We start from the raw sequence: 16,919 nt of genomic DNA, 5'->3' as shown, positions 1-16,919 counted from the left end.
CCACTGTCTCCACACCCTCTACGCGGATAATCAGGAAGCCTCCTGGAACCGAATAGGGATGGGTAGAGATCAAGGGACTCTGGTCCACTTTCTCAGAATGTTCAGCCATAATCACCAACGGAGGCACTCGTCTTAGAGGTCTGTATCGATCAATGGCTCTTCGCAACTGAAGGGCAGGGGCTGGTTAAGCAACCCCTCCTCCTACTTTCTCCATCGGCATCCGGCAGAACTGCAAACCACTCCCCCTGGTTGAAACTAGGGGGATGTCTCGTAAACTTGTAGGCTGACCCAGCACAGGTGCAGAGTGAGTCATAGTCCATGAGGGCGCGGCTCCAGCTTTCGCGCCAAACTCCCCAGCAGGGTGGAGTTTTCTCGTTGCCGCCAATCCTGGCCAACAATTAGCAAACTGCAAAGTTGCAAGACTTTCTGCAGCTGGCCCACGCGGTGGCCCGGGAACGCGAGAACCGCCATTTTGGTTAGTACTGTCTTTCTTCATATTTGAGGTAGCGTCTGGCTGTTTGTGTATTGGTGTATAACAAAGTCCATTTCGTTCCTCCCATCTCGCAAGGCTGTCATCCTTACTAGTCTCGAGGGTACTTTCCCGAGAACATAGACAGGACAAACACGGCGCAGCCACGGCTTTCACGCCATTCCATAACAAGCTCACAAAAGTCTCTTCTGTAGCTTGTTCTTCTTCCTCAGTCCGGCATCCTGGACCTTCCGCTCTTTGCAGATCCTCCATTCTGACGGTTGTTTCTCGATCACTGTATACCGGATTATTGTACATGGAGCTCCGCTCTGCGGGGCAGCTACTACATCAGTACAATAAACATGCCTTGTGCACCACCTTATGTACCTAACGTAGATCTGACTCGTGTTTGCACTACCTCAGGCTAGGCTCACTCTCTCAGTGTCTACTGTATCTCCGTCCTCCCAGTCTGTGCTCCCTTCGGTAAGTGATCTGGAATGGGCTAGAGTACTCTGGGGCTTCCATGCAGTACTTGGGCGTCTACCTCTCTTGGTCAGCCTAGTGCAGACCCTCTCCAGGATTCCTGACCACGTTAACAGGCTATCCCTTTAGGCATCCTACCCCCAGCGCTACCTCAAGGTGACTCGGACAGCTATAGCCCCTCTCCAGACCCACTAACTCCTCTCAGGTTCCCAGGTCGTCCCTGCGGTTCCATCCCAACACAGCACAAAGTGGCAGGATACACGTTCCCTGTTTCCTAGCGTGTGCCTAGCAAAAGCCTGTCCTATTAATAGGTCTATCATCTCAGCAGCGCCTCCAATTGTAACGGGTTTCCCCCCCCCCCAATCTCATATTGGCCCGGGTAGTCTAACCAACCCCCATTACGTGTTCGTGTTTGGTGGTGCACCTGTAGGCAACAGGACTCCTGAGTCTCCCGCTTGTTGGTATTAGGGGATGTCATCAGGACAGGTAGCTGAGGTAGTGGGTGCGAGTTCAACGTACATCATGTGCAGCGCCTCCACCTCATCAGGATCTGTGCTTCCACAGGGAGATGGTCCTGGTGAGGAACTCCTTCTTGGTGGTGACTGCCACTGCTGAGTAATCTCACACTCACACAGTGGGGGTTTCATTAATAAGGTCATCTTTATTGTAGATTGGGATGTAGCAGACTGCCCCATGCAGCTGCCGGCTCTAGCCGCACATCTCTTCGTGCTGTCCCTTTGCCAGGTACGCCCTCCTGTATTGAAGTGGGATTCCCTCTTCTCCTAGGGAGACCCTCTCTGTGCCAGGTCCCTGGACACAGAGTGGCTTAGACAGGCTTGATTGGTCAACCTGTACCGCTAGTTACTGCACTAGGGTCACAAAGTGTTCCTACAATCCCTTATGCAGGAGAATACAATTTACCAGCTACTTCACACAACTGCTGGAACCCCTCTATAACTGACTGTGTTGTGCCTTATATACTTCAGGAGGCAGGCGCATCTCTGATGTCACTATCAAGGGACTCAGAGCATACAGCCACTCCCCTCCATACATAGGGCACCTCACCAGGGTGTGAGGGGAAACCTCCATAACTACTGCTGGCATACCGGAATTTATCAGGACTTACTGCCAACAGAGAGGAAAGTAGTATACCATTATTATGCATGGCTATATATATATATATACACACATATACATATGTGTGTGTGTGTATGTGTATGTGTATATATATATATATATATATATATATATATATATATATATATATATATATTTTTTTTTTGTAGCCCGGGTGGTGAAAAAGTGATTCCACCTCAAAAACCGTGCTCGTGATCCACGCTGTGAGATCAGGTGCGCTCCACTTGTGACTATAGGCTCCGGAGAGCTGCAAGTCCATGACATAGTCAGTCCTCTTCAGCCACGATGGCCAGGAAAAGTTCTGATGTTACACCGACGTCGTCATCCGAAGAATCCGACGTCCATCCTGTTCCCTCCTAGTGCAGCAGACGCCGCAGGAGGGTCCAAGTCTTTAGGGCTTTCGGCTGACGCCTACTCGCCCACCGCAATCTTCTCCCGAGGGATGGCGACCACCGACCAGCACACAGTCTTGCATTCTCCGAAGAAAATTAGGTGACTGATAACCCAAAAAAAAGGAAAACAAATTGATGGTGCGAGTGCTCCAGTGCGCTGTGTGATGCAGTGCAGGAGGTGCTCAAATATATATATATATATATATATATATATATATATATATATATATATACCATAATACTGAGTTAAGTTATGGTGAGTATAAAAAGTGACAAAAACCCTCCACAGGAAAGCAAATATGCAAATACAACTGTATGCTCATCTGCATGTCTTAGGCAGGTCTGCAACCCCGCCTTTCCCCATTATCACCCAGCATACAGCACTTCCACTGCAGCAAGGGATTCTGGGAAATGACATGCAAATGAGCACACAGTGTCACTTTTTGCCTCAAAAAACATTTTTAACATGGTTCCCTATAGGCTTAAGCTTGCTGCATGGTCACAGCTTTGAGCACAGCCAGGGTTAAGTTGCATACCCAGAAAACCACCCACAGACAGCTGTTTCGACCTCGATGGGTCTCATCAGTATGGGGTTGATTTTAACTGGATATGCATAAGAGGCTATGGGATAGGCTATACCATAATACTGCACCTTAACCCTGGCTGTGCTCAAAGCTGTGACCATGCAGCAAGCTTAAGCCTATAGGGAACCATGTTAAAAATGTTTTTTGAGGCAAAAAGTGACACTGTGTGCCCCTTTGCATGTCATTTCCCAGAATCCCTTGCTGCAGTGGAAGTGCTGTATGCTGGGTGATAATGGGGAAAGGCAGGGTTGCAGACCTGCCTAAGACATGCAGATGAGCATACAGTTGTATTTGCATATATATATATATATATGTATATATGTGTGTGTGTATATATATGGACTGCAGTGTGTGTGTGTGTGTGTGTGCGCGTGTGCGCGTGCGTGTGCTGTGCCTGTTGGTTGTCTGTGTGTGTGTGTGTTGTGATTGAGTGTGTGGGTGTTGTGATTGAGTGTTGTGTGTTGGTGGTGATTATGTGAGTGTTGGTTGTGACTGTGTGTGTGTAGTGATTGAGTGTGTGCTGTGTTGGTTGTGTGTGTTGTGATTGTGTATGTGTGGGTGTTGTGATTGAATGCAGCGTTGCACAAACTGAGGGGGGGCGCCCCAGGCGCAAGATTATTTAGGCGGGGGGCTTGCAGCAAAACCTAGCTGCGCAGGCAAAAAAGATGTGTGCGCGCGGTCAAACAGAATAGTGCAGGTGGGGCCACGTGATTCGGAGGTACGGGGGAGGAGCACGCCCCAGCGCTGTGATGTCAAACGCCCCTCCCTCCGGTGTCTGCCCTACAATAGCGCTGTGTTCCTGCTCTCCTCCGCTGGCAACCTGCTTCGCTGCGATCCTCTGCAAGTGAAAGGGTCGGCTGCACCTATATCAATCATACTATGAATGTACAGAATTAAGGTAAAAAAAAGTGTAAACACTTCCCCGCTCGTGATTACAAAATTATGCAGGACACCCTGTGCTCATGCTTGGAGAGTTGGTGATGTCACCGCTCTCAGCGGCAACGTGGACGCAGCCTAATTTTGCAAGAGCGAGCTGTTGAAGTATGTAAGTATTTAGGCTGCGCTTATAGTGCCGGCAACGCGACTTTGCCCGAAAACAAATGCATTGTCGCCGCCGCGTGCGCTTATAGTAAGCGTGACGTGGCGACACGATTTTTTTAAACCGGCAATATTTGATTTTTTAGGGGCTGTCGCCTCATGTGACAGCCCCTGAACCAATCAATGGCCTGGTCGCCCACGCCGCCGCAAAGCGAAATACAACTTTCGCTAGCGGCGACGGGTGACGTTGCGGGCACTATATGCGCGGCCTTAGACATATTTGTATTTACATTGTATACCGTTTAATAAAGGGTTTTTTTTTCATGTGATTTTGATTATATCAGGCAGGGGGGGGGGGGGGGCCGAGAAATTTCATGGATAAAAAGGGGGCTCGGCATAAAAAGTTTGCTCACCCCTGCGTAAGGTGCAGGCAGTGGAAAGTTTAATTCCTTCTTTAGGCCCGGTGTGTGTTACAGCCTTGGGTGATGTCATCAGCATCCAAGGGCGGGTCTAGCAACTGTCAGAAAATGTCAACCTGAGAGAGGGATACTGGTTGGTTCATCTAGGGAGAGTGATCAGTATTCAACCTGCCTTGTTAAGGGGCAGGGTTACAAACTACAGCTCTCTGGTTATAAAAAGTCATTCTCCAAAATTAGCAGAGCCCTGGAAGATTCTACCTCCTCCTCTGAGGAGTGAGCACCATCTAAGCCCTGCACCTCACCAAGGAGATGGAGGAGGGGTACAGCAGGCCCGAGAGGGGTTTAATTCCTTGCTCAGGGCACTGCCTGTCTTTATCAGAGAAAGCCAGGAAATACATGTCTGTGATCTGTAACATCTACCTGCAATAAAACCAAGAAAGACAATGCTGTCTGTGACTGTTTCTGCTGTATGGAGGAATGACAGTAGGGGCTCATCCCCTGGTCAACCACAGAGGATCCCTGCTGGCTGGAGGCGCTGCACCTATGGAGAACTAAGGTAAAACCTGTCCCTCCTGTCCTGCTTCTCCCCACACCATCGCGGAGCACTCAGCCTTCCTATTGCCAACAGGTACACATCACCACACAGAGTAGTCAGGAAAAGGCATACCCACCACAATCTCACTTAGGGGTAGGGGTAGATGGGCTACACAAACATTCCAGGAATAGATATTAATCAACAAACATACAAGGTAGCTCTTTATGCGGACAATGTCTTCTTGATGTTATTTAGGCCCCTCACCTCTTTGCTCAATCTGTTTGACCTTTTAGGGAGATTTAAGACAATATCAGGCTTCAAAATTAATCAGAAGCCCTAAACATAAATTTACCAAAGGAGATAGAAAAATGAATAGCCATTAATTTCAATTTCAATTTCAATAGGCAGCACAAATATATCAATTATAGTATAAAACCCTCTACAAGGCGAACTTCCCCAAACTTTTACAAAAATTGAGAGAGGACATTAGAATCTGGTTGACCCACAATATTTCTTGGATTGGTAAGTGTGACAATAGCCTGTCACAGGTATTAAAGTTACACAAATCACTGGGTTGAACTGAACGAGTCTTAGATATAATAAAGTATATTTATTCCTTTGGATAGGTGAACACACGAATAATACAGTAACAAACAAGAAGTACACTTACTTTGGGGTTGGGGAATGAGAAGTATGAAGCATAGCAATTCTCTCGCAATTAGGTAGCATTCAGATGATATCAGAAGACAAAGGATAAAGGGTGAACAACAGTTTATAAACCTTTTGTGCCCTATCCTTAACATTGAGTACCGTGGATTGGTTTTCAATTACCTCTAGCCACTCGTTAACGTGGGAACACTTTTTGACACATGCCCCCCTGCTAGTTGGTACATGCGCAGTAGAGCTCTGGGGTCTCATTTCTATAACCCCTCCTCTACATCAGGAATGCCAGCTAGTCTACCAGTTTGGGGTCCTGGCAGGATATTCTTTGTTGTGAGGTGTGAAATGGAACACTTGAAGACTTTGAGTAATCTCCGCCCTCATGCAAACAGTGGAGGTGACAAACTCCTTTGAAACATACTTAAGTCCTAGACATTGGGTCGCCTTTCTGGCCATATGCTACCCTGGTATGCAAAGGAATTTCCTCTGGGTTTTACCCATACATTGAAACACAGTATGATAGATAAAACATGAACATATTAAAATATCCGGTTCTGTTAGGTCCAGCAGGTCCAAACTTCCCAGTTCTCAATGCCGGAACTGGGACACCCTATGGTCCAATTTGCAACTTGCTACGACCTTCGGAACCGGAGATACACAAATACACTTAAAACCGTTTCACATTTTAATACACAAATCTCCGCTGTAAATGAAATCACGGTTTTTCACTAAATCCCCATTGAAAACAACGGGCTTCGCCGCCACAGGCTTTCAATGGCAAACCGCCGCTGTTGGCGGCTATGGGAATCCCCGCCATAGACTTTCAACGGGGCGACGCCGCCGCTGAAGTCAATGGGGTTTTTCCGCCGTAGCCGGCCAATGGGGTTTGGCCGCCATTGGAGTCTATGGGAAAAATCCCGAACTTTCAAGGGGGTCCATACTCCGTCGCGTTGGTCCAAGAGGGTCAAGGATGGTTCAGCAGCGATGCCGGAGCAGTGGCTACAGATACCCCAAACCCTGATCCTCTGGGCCCTCCGGAACCGTAGCTATGGATTACCAAATTTCAGCTTTTGACACTTAGCCGTTTTCCTGAGCCGGTTCTGCCGCCGCCATTGGAACCTATGGCGCGGCCCGCTCTTATCGGTTCGACCCTTATCGGGGGTCCATGATACGGGAACCCGGTTGTGGTCGAGTGGGGGGAGGTCTAGGAACTAGGGACAGAAAGAATTTTATTTCTATGTGCCCTAGAACTGTTTATTCCCACGCCACTTGTCGTTGAACTTGACTTGTAAGTGATCAAAGCTCTCCTATTGAAAATGTATCCGCTTTGCGGTTAAGCGGTTTGGACGGCAGCCAACTCGTTCCCGGAAAGCTCTTTCGAGGATTTCTCCATTGAAGTCAATGGGCCCATTGACTTACAATGGGAAACCACCGCTCTCCCTCTCGGACGCCATCTGCTGGTCTTCTCAGGAAACAGGACTCAACAGCAAGATTCGCCATTGAAATACATGGAGTCCCAATGGCGGCCTATGGGAGCCTGCAAAATGGTGCCTGAAAGGCGGGAAAATTACACAAAGGGCTATAATCACTATACAACTATTAACCCTTGTGCTCCCGGATGGATCCTAGCGTGTGTGTGATGCAGACACTAATCAAACCAGATGTTACAAATAAACGGGAACAGGGGAATACACATTTACATGTCATAACGGGTAAAATCACAGTCCTGGACCTCAGCCTAGTTAACCCCTTGTCTCCCTGGTGAGGTCAGGGGATGGCCAAATGGGGTGTAACCCCTTTAATCCCAAGCCACCCCCTTTCTCCCTCTACAGTAAGATCTATAGTGTTAAAATGAATCTACTCCGGCACAGCGGTCGCACACGTCCCTCCCTTCTCGTCTCGGGTCCCGCCACCGTTCTTCGCCCCCACACTGACGCGGGTGCCATGGTGCGCACAAGTGGCGTGCAACCGGGTTGCCAGCATGATACACGGGTTACGTGTGCTCTCTAGAGGTCCCACCCCCACTCCTAATCGGCTGCGCAATAGGACGCACCTGCACGATCCAGCAGCCTATCAGTGAGGGCTCCTCCACTTCCTGGTTGCCTCCCATTGGCCGGAGGTCCTATAAATACCTTGTCAGTACTCTCCTGCGTTGCCGAGCATAACTCCTGTTTTGTGACACTGCATCTCACCGCATCCTGCCTTGTCTGCCTCTATCTTGCTGCCTGACCCTGCCTTGGACTTTGACCTTGTGATACTCTCTTGCACTGACCCTGGCTTTGGAAAATGACGATCCTGCTCTCTCCTGCACTGACCCTGGCTTTGGATACGACGACTCTGCTCTCTCCAATCCTGATCCCGGCTACGTACCCCAACGATCCGCTACTCTCCACTCCTAGATCCGGCAAGTACCACGTTTATGTAATCCTCTATAACCCCGACCCTGCTTGCAAGACTATCTATCCTACACTCAAGACGCGCCCTCGCAGTTGTGGTCGGCGTTCTATACCAATCCCTACCTCAGCCCCGCAACCTGGTGAGCTACGCGTTACAGTACCTTATCGAAGACATCTTTGAATTCAGCATAGACTTCGGCTAGAATAAGTTTGTCCTCCTTGGGGATCTTTATATATGAAACCAGGTAACCAAGAGGTTAACTATCCAGGCGCTTCCAAGAGTCTATAGAAGACAGCTGCATCCTGATAATAGGTAAATGTAATGCTGACCAGATCCCAAAACAACCGATTGACACAGTCTTAGCAATAAACAAATAGCTCTCCTTAGAGCACCAGTGAAATTGTAATTGTAGACTCACGGTTCTGAAAAGGGATGGGAGGCCAGTAGTAAGAATAAACAGCAGCACCGGCAATCTGAGAACCGGTTGCAAACTTGGCTCTGCTCGCATCAGATGTATCCCTCTATGTCCTGGAATGACAGGAACAGCAGCCGTCCGGCGCGCAGCCAGTGAAGATCTGCAGCATGAAGACACTCCCCCCGTGGGAGGCAGGAACGGCGCGCAGCCCAAAATGAAACCGCAGCAGACAATGGTGATGAAGCACACGATTTATTCAAACATCAGGGTAAAAGAGTCTGGCTGAAACGCGTAAGAGGATCCGCCAGACTCTTTTACCCTGATGTTTGAATAAATCATGTGCTTCATCACCATTGCCTGCTGCGGTTTCATTTTGGGCTGCGCGCCATTCCTGCCTCCCACGGGGGGAGTGTCTTCATCTTGGGGATCTTTAACCCGCAGATCTGTTGCCTCGGACTGATACAAGACTTGAAACATTGTGGACTCCACTGTATTGGCCTCTAACTTGCTGCTGTTGTAGAGAAAGATTTGCAAAATCCTGGCGTAAAGAGCTGACCTGCATCTCTTAGGCCAGGTCCCCGCTGGCTACTGCAGCGCCGGATGTGGCGGACACTGCAGGGACAAGAGACACCCCACAATGGGGCCGGGGCCGATGCAAGGGGGGGGCGCTGCGCCGATAGAAACTCCTTCTCGCATGAAAATTGAGAGCAGGAGTCGTGACGGAGCGCAAGGCCACGCCCCCCGGTGGCTCAGCCAATGAGGACGAACCTGCCGGGTGACATCACGGCTGCGCCCCCATCATGCCCCCTCCCCCCCATGTCTTTCCCCCTGCAGCTCTCTGCAAACCAGGGGACTCGGCTGCACACGCCGCCTGCCTCGCAGACGCGCAGGCAGCGGGGCCGCAGTCGAAGAGAGCAAGACGGTAAAGGGGATTTTCTAGGCCCACCTCAGAGGGGTCCACGTTCATTGGGTTGAGCATACTGTAATGCTTGTGCTCACCACGAACAAGGCGGGACCCTGGTACTGAGGTGGGAAAGTATTAAACTGCGTAACCACAGCAGCGGAGGCACACCTGGAGGGTGGATAGTCAGGATAGCCGGGTCTGGATTGGAGAGAGTGGGTTAGTCGTAGTACTTGCCAAGGTCGTAGGTAGTTGCCAGGTGGGTAGTTGGAGTCCGGAATGCTGTGGTCTAGGGTTGGAGCGCAGGAGAGTAGTCGAGAGTCCGTTAGCCGTGGTTAGGGATGGAGAAGAGCAGAAGGTCAGCGGCAAGCCGGTGTCAGTAATCCAGAGAATGGTCCAAAGTCTAGCTGGGTCGGTACACACGGAGGCAAGAAACAACAAGGTGAAGGCAGTAACGAAGACATGGCAGGCACAGGGAAGTGGGAACACAAAGTTACCTATTACTATGCTCACTAAGTGTGAATGCACTAACTGAGCATATGTAGCAGAATGGAACCAATGGGACAGGGGAGGAGCAGAGGTGTGTGCACAACGGAGGCAGAGATAGGCTGTGAATGGTGCAGGAGACAGGTGAGGGTGATCAGAGTTGACGAGCAGCTGGGGAGTGGTGCACATATGCGCGCCGTGCGTCACAGGTGGAGGGGCGGAGCTATGCTCCGTGGAATTCCTGAAAGTCCTCCATCGCCGCGCGCTCTGTAAGGTGCGTGGGATGTTGCACAGCAGGGGGCAAAGAGGATGCACGCCGCGGGGGACGTGCCCTGAGAATCCTTGCAGCAAGAGGCTGTGCAGTGGAAGGTAAGGAGGGAGCGCGCCACGGAGGACGCGTTCCCCGATTCCTTACAGATCCCATAGAACTCAATAGGAATTTTCGCCCGAATGGCCACTTCTGATTATATTGAATTTACCCATTTATCTTCTATCACTGCTTGCTATTTCAATAATGATACATTATTGCTGCTTCATCTTACAATTTATCTCTTCAATCCATTTACCTTCACTTTTTCTGCTGAGGGCACGTCCATGCAGTTCTTCTCCATGTCTCCATTTATCATAATTATGTTGAATATTGTACATCTAAAGATATGAGACATCATGTGTTTGGGTTGTTTTGCAAATTATGCTCCTCACATATACTTTCCTGGGGAGGGGTGGGAACTCTTCTTTTTTCCCCTTCAAATGCTTTATGGAATAGGCCTATAATAAGTCTCATTAATCTTGTATATTGCTCCATCCTCTTCTGTTATTTCCCAGTCGGAGCATGGTTTTGCGTTATTGGAGTTATCGTTTGGCTATTGAAGTGGTGTTTCTTACAATCTTTTCATTTGTCCTTGTATGATATTTGTTAGATTTTCCAAGTACAGGCATACCCCGGTTTAAGGACACGCACTTTAAGTACACTCGCGAGTAAGTACATATCGCTCAATAGGCAAACGGCAGCTCGCGCATGCGCCTGTCAGCACGTCCTGAACAGTAATACTGGCTCCCTACCTGTACCGAAGCTGTGCGCAAGCGGGGGGACTACCGAGCCTGTTACAAATGTGTTATTTATATAAGTTATGCACGTATATGATGACTGCAGTACAGTACATGCATCAATAAGTGGGGAAAAGGTAGTGCTTCACTTTAAGTACATTTTCGCTTTACATACATGCTCCAGTCCCATTGCGTACGCTAATGCGGGGCATGCCTGTACTATATATTTTCAATATCTTTGTGAGCCAGGTGTTGATAGAGGGAATTCTTACAGTTAGGGGCATTGTGGCTCTAGCAGCGTAAAGACAGTGTAAGGCCGAGGATTTCTTTCATTTCTATCCAGGAATGAGGTCTCTGTTTAATAGTACAAACCAGGGGTCCCTGGGTAGTTTGACAGAACAAATCGGTTCAATAGATTTTAAGACTTGGTCCCAAAAGGGTCTGATGAGAGGGGAATCCCACATATATGTAACATCAGAAGACCTCTCTGGCGCTGAGGTACAGACAGGCACGATGGGGCTATGATGGTGAAAAGCTTGGATCTTTGAAATGATGTGACCTCAAGAGGAGACAAAAATACCATACACACTACTATAGTGCATTATCCTGGGATATAAACTGATGAGCAAGGTAAGCAAAGGCAAAGGATTTAATACATGTTAAAAATAAGTAAAAATACACGTGTGAGCACACACAACGTGCTCACAGCAAATGACATTGATGGGTAATGATCTTAGTGACTGGTGTCAAACCCTCCTCCGCCGTGGGTAAAAATTGGACAAATGTCGCAGGACTATCTTATTGCACTTCATTCACTGTTGCTTTTTATATTTATCAATCATTTATTATTTTTAGTATATCATTTGGTGGTTTTTAATATATGTAACATCACCCGCTATGTCCAAAACCCCTCCAGCATATGTCAAGTGTATTTGGGAACATGTTATGTAATCTGTTTAGTTTATAATGCTATCTTCTAATAATTTTACAGATTTGGAGGATTTACTGTATTTACTCCACTCATGGTGCTGAGCCGGTGGGTCCCGACTCACTGTGCTGAGGCACGCACATGCGCGATGTTCACTACATTTGGTTGCCATGGAAATTAGAAGATCACGCTACCAAGAAACAGAGGACACCATCATTTCCCTACTAGAGACGGACGCCCTCCTCCCACGCACATGCACACAAGGACTTTAGTTACATAACATGTTGACATGCCTCTGCCACTCAAGATGGCCGCCGAGCACCTGTGATTTTGCCTGCTGCTATGGGTCTCCTTGATTGATCAATTAGCTCCCTCTAATTGACTTCACATGGTGAACTTTGGGTATAAAAGTCTTCTGGGTGCCATTGTCCTTAAAGACCTTAAAGACCAGTGGGCTGAAACGCGTCAGAGGATCCGTCAGTACACTGTGCGAATAAAGTTCTTTTAGTCACTCCACCAGCCTTCCATCGTTCTCCTTTTGCGGCTGTGCTTTGCTTTTGCCTCCTGCGGGAGGAGTTCCTGTGTTCTTGTTACTGTTGCTAGCACGCCGGGCTGTTGCCGTTCTACGCGCTACACCGGATATGACGCATCTCCGCCGGTCAGGTGACCACCCACTATGAAGGAGCTATCACAGAAGGGTAGGCGGCTGGATCAATTATCAGAGGACCGTGTTGATACGGCGTCATACACCACACTGACTGTGACGGAGGCGTTACCGGAGGATTGGCGGCTGGATGGGCGTCATGAGGATCGTGAGGCACGGCACTACACACTTCATTCCAACGTGAGTCTTTTTATCTCAATCTTATTGGAGCTCGTTTCGAGCCAGTTGCTGGAAAAGATTATCTCACTAGTGTGCAGTTTGCTGTGACCTATATCCCCAGAACTATATTAAGAATATTAAGAACATTCAACAGCTATTTCTTTGCTTTTGAGCACCTGATGGGTTAACTGTGGTTCACCCGTCCATACAGCAGTATAATAGATACACACAAATATGAAGTCCGCAGCACACTCAATAGAAAAAGGATTATTTAATCTCAATAAATCATCAGGCAATCACAAAACCTCCAGAGCAACGTACGTTTCAGACCACAAGGTCTTTTCTCAAGCTCTGTGGTCTTGTGGTCTGAAACGTACGTCGCTCTGGAGTTTTGGTGATTGCCTGATGATTTATTGAGATTAAATAATCATTTTTCTATTGAGTGTGCTGCGGACTTCATGGTTTTGTGTATGCTCTTTGAGCATAAGTGTAGTTTTGCCAACATAATGTAAGCTGCACGGGCATCGAATCATGTACACCACAAACCGGCTTTCACAATTCATGTAGTCCCTGATTTTTATGGCTTTGCCACTGTGTGGGAGTGAGTAGTTTTTCCCCAGGATCATGTGCTCACAGTTAGCGCAGCCGTGACATTTATAAACATCGGGTGGTCTTGATAGCCAATTGCTAGGACTGATATATTTGGACACTGGATCTGCTTGTGTTAATGAGTCACTGATGTTCTGTCCCCTTCTGTAGCAGAATAAAGGTGGTTTCGTAAAAGTCTTGCCAATTTTTTTTATCATTCGCCAGAATGTGCCATTGTTACATAACACTATTCTTGATGGTGCTCGAAGCAGTGCTGTAGGTGGTGTTGATGTTAAAGCGGTCAGTCGTATCCTGCTTTGCTGTAGGTCCAATCAATCCGAAGTAGCAGAAATTCGAACGGGGGACTTGTGTAGTCCCTATATGTGTCAAAATGGTCCTGTATGGCTTCCATACCTTCTTCATGCCCAATATTAGTCTATAGGCTGGAGACATCCATCGTCACCAGCAGGGTGTTTTTAAGGTCCTGTCTAACGGCTCCCAGTTTATCAATAAAGTCTGTGGTGTCTTTGAGGTAACTTGGCATCTTGACCACCAACGGCTGTAAGTAGAAGTCCACGTACTGGGACAGGGGGTGGCACAACGAGCCCCTCGCCGAGATGATGGGTCTCCCAGGTGGTGTGGTCATGGACTTGTGCATCTTGGGTAGTATGTACATCACCGAAGTTATAAGGAACTATTGTGTCAGGAAGTTCCCGGTTTCCTCCGTGATACCCCTGTTGTTAATGCCCAGTTGTATAACGGTGTCGATCTCTTTCTTGTATGTGGTAGTTTGATCTCCATTCAGCATCTTGTAATGTTGTGGGACACCCAGTTGTTTCAGTACTTTGGTTCTGTACTGCTCGTAGTCCATGACAATGCCGCCCCCCTTGTCCACAGCTCTGATAATGATTGATGTATTATCCCGTAATGCTTTAAGGGCTGTTGCTCCTGGCTGAACAAGGACCAGTGGTGATACACACAAATTAAGCATTTCATACACTCTCAAAAATCAAAACAAGCGCTAACTGTGAGCACATGATCCTGAGGAGAAAAACTACTCACACCCACACAGTGGCAAAGCCATAAAAATCAGGGACTACATGAATTGTGAAAGCCGGTTTGTGGTGTACATGATTCGATGCCCGTGCAGCTTACATTATGTTGGCAAAACTACACTTATGCTCAAAGAGCGCCTTTGCCTACACCGCTCCTCTATCAGAAAAGCCTTACAGGACAATAGTTTGGCAATGCTGAGATGTATGCCCATACTTCAGGCGCACGCCCGCCCTCGGGGTGGTGATAGGGGCAAACTGTTGTTCCAATTAGAAATGAGGATGATCTTTGAACTATATACCATGGCCCCTCAAGGCCTCAACGAAGACTTTAAGCTTGGTTGCTTCTGTAATCACACCCTGCTGATCTCTGCTTGATCCTTTCCTTGTTATGTGCTCAGTATCTTTGCGCCATGTGTTTACTGGGTGGTCACGTTTCATGTTCTTGGGGGATTGAACTGTTCCATTATGCTATATACTTTTACTTATTCATACCTCATACACTTACTGTAGCTTTGCTCTATGGATGCACAGCCCTCCCCCCCTAAGTGTCACCTGACATCGTAGCTTGGTGTCATTGACCATACATCAGTGTTCCCTGGAACCAGTTGCCCACACATCTGGTAGCATTGTTTTTATTCCCATATGTTTTTCTCACTGGTATTTCCCCCGCTTGTTTTGCCTACAGGGAGATTCCATGCTGCTGCAGGCACTCGCGCTCATGGTGCTGAGCCGGCGGGTCCCGACTGACTGTGCTGAGGCACGTGCAAGCTCGATGTTCACTACATTTGGTTGCCATGGAAATTAGAAGCTCAGCTCACGCTACCAATTAACGGAGGACACCACTATTTCCCTACTAGAGACGGACGCCCTCCTCCCACGCACATGCACACAAGGACTTTAGTTACATAACATGTTGACATGCCTCTGCCACTCAAGATGGCCACGAGCACCTGTGATTCTGCCTGCTGCTATGGGTCCCCATGATTGATCAACTAGCTCCCTCTAATTGACTTCACATGGTGAACTTTGGGTATAAAAGTCTTCTGGGTGCTATTGTCCTCTAGCACTTCCCTGAGGAAGGTCCTCACTGGACGGAAACGTTGGATTTAAGTGTGCTGTTGTATTTCACTAATACAGTTTTTTTTACTTACCTTTGAGTGCGGTTTCTTGTTTTCTCGCCTGAGAAACATTGCTTGTCCTATTGATACTTATGGAGCATGCACCTTGATTTACATTATTTTCATGTTTTGCTTTTTGAGAGTGTATGAAATGTTTAATTTGTGTGTATCACCACTGGTCCTTGTTCAGTCAATGGTATTTATCGTGTAGGACAAAATAGATTTTGATTTAGCTTATGAACATTACGTCTGATATCCTTGTGGCTCCTGCTTCCTTCCACCTGACAAAGTCGTTACGGGACATTACAAGATATAATTCTGGGTTGTCTAAGATTGGGGACAGGGGGGACGGGAATGGAATATACGGGCCGTAGTGACCCAGGTCTTTATCGTGTCTGATACCAAAAGGTGGTCTTTCAGCTGGCCCAATCTGTATGTTTTGTCCATCCAATAGAATGTATTGAGATCAATTGGTTTGACAAGAGTTTTTAGATTGAAACCATAATTTATGTTTAGTATTTTCATGCCAGTCTAATAAGCTAGTTAATAGTGTGGCCTTGTGATATACTGTACTTGAAAATCCAGTATGCCCAGACCACATGCCTGCTTAAAATGGGTCAGGATTTTGTTCTGTAATTGGGGTCGCTTCTGAGACTATATACAGTTCTGTGAAAAAGAAAGTACACCATCTTTGAATTCTATGGTTTTACATATCAGGACATAACAATCATCTGTTCCTTAGCAGGTCTAAAAATTAGGTAAATACAACCTCAGATGAAGAACACATGACATATTACACCGTGTCATGATTTATTTAACAAAAATAAAGCCAAAATGGAGAAGCCATGTGTGAAAAACTAAGTCCACCCTTACTGCTTCCATAGTAATTAAGATGCTAAGTAGCAGACAGGTGCTGCAAATCAAATGCCCTTGATTAATTGATCATCAGCAAGTGTGACCACCTCTATAAAAGCCAAAGTTTTAGCAGTTTGCTGGTCTGGAGCATTCAGGTGTGTTTTAACACAAGGCCAAGGAGGAAAGACATCAGCAATGATCTTAGAGAAGCAATTGTTGCTGCCCATCAGCCTGGGAAGGGTTATAAGGCCATTTCCAAACAATTTAAAGTCCATCATTCTACATTGAGAAAGATTATTCAAAAGTGGAAAACACTCAAGATGGTTGCCAATGTTCCCAGGAGTGGACGTCCCAGCAAATTCACCCCAAGGTCAGACCGTGCAATGCTCAGAGAAATTGCAAAAAAACCCAAGAGTTCCATCTCAGACTCTAAAGGCCTCAGTTAGCATGTTAAAGTTCATGACAGTACTATTAGAAAAAGACTGAACAAGTATGGTTTGTTCTGGATGGGTTGCCAGGAGAAAGCCTCTTCTCTCTAAAAAGAACATGGCAGCACAGCTTAGGTGTGCAAAGTTGCATCTAAACAAAC

Source organism: Ascaphus truei, chromosome 4, assembly GCF_040206685.1.
Source record: "Ascaphus truei isolate aAscTru1 chromosome 4, aAscTru1.hap1, whole genome shotgun sequence".
NCBI lineage: Eukaryota > Metazoa > Chordata > Amphibia > Anura > Ascaphidae > Ascaphus > Ascaphus truei.
This window is presented reverse-complemented; position numbering follows the sequence as displayed.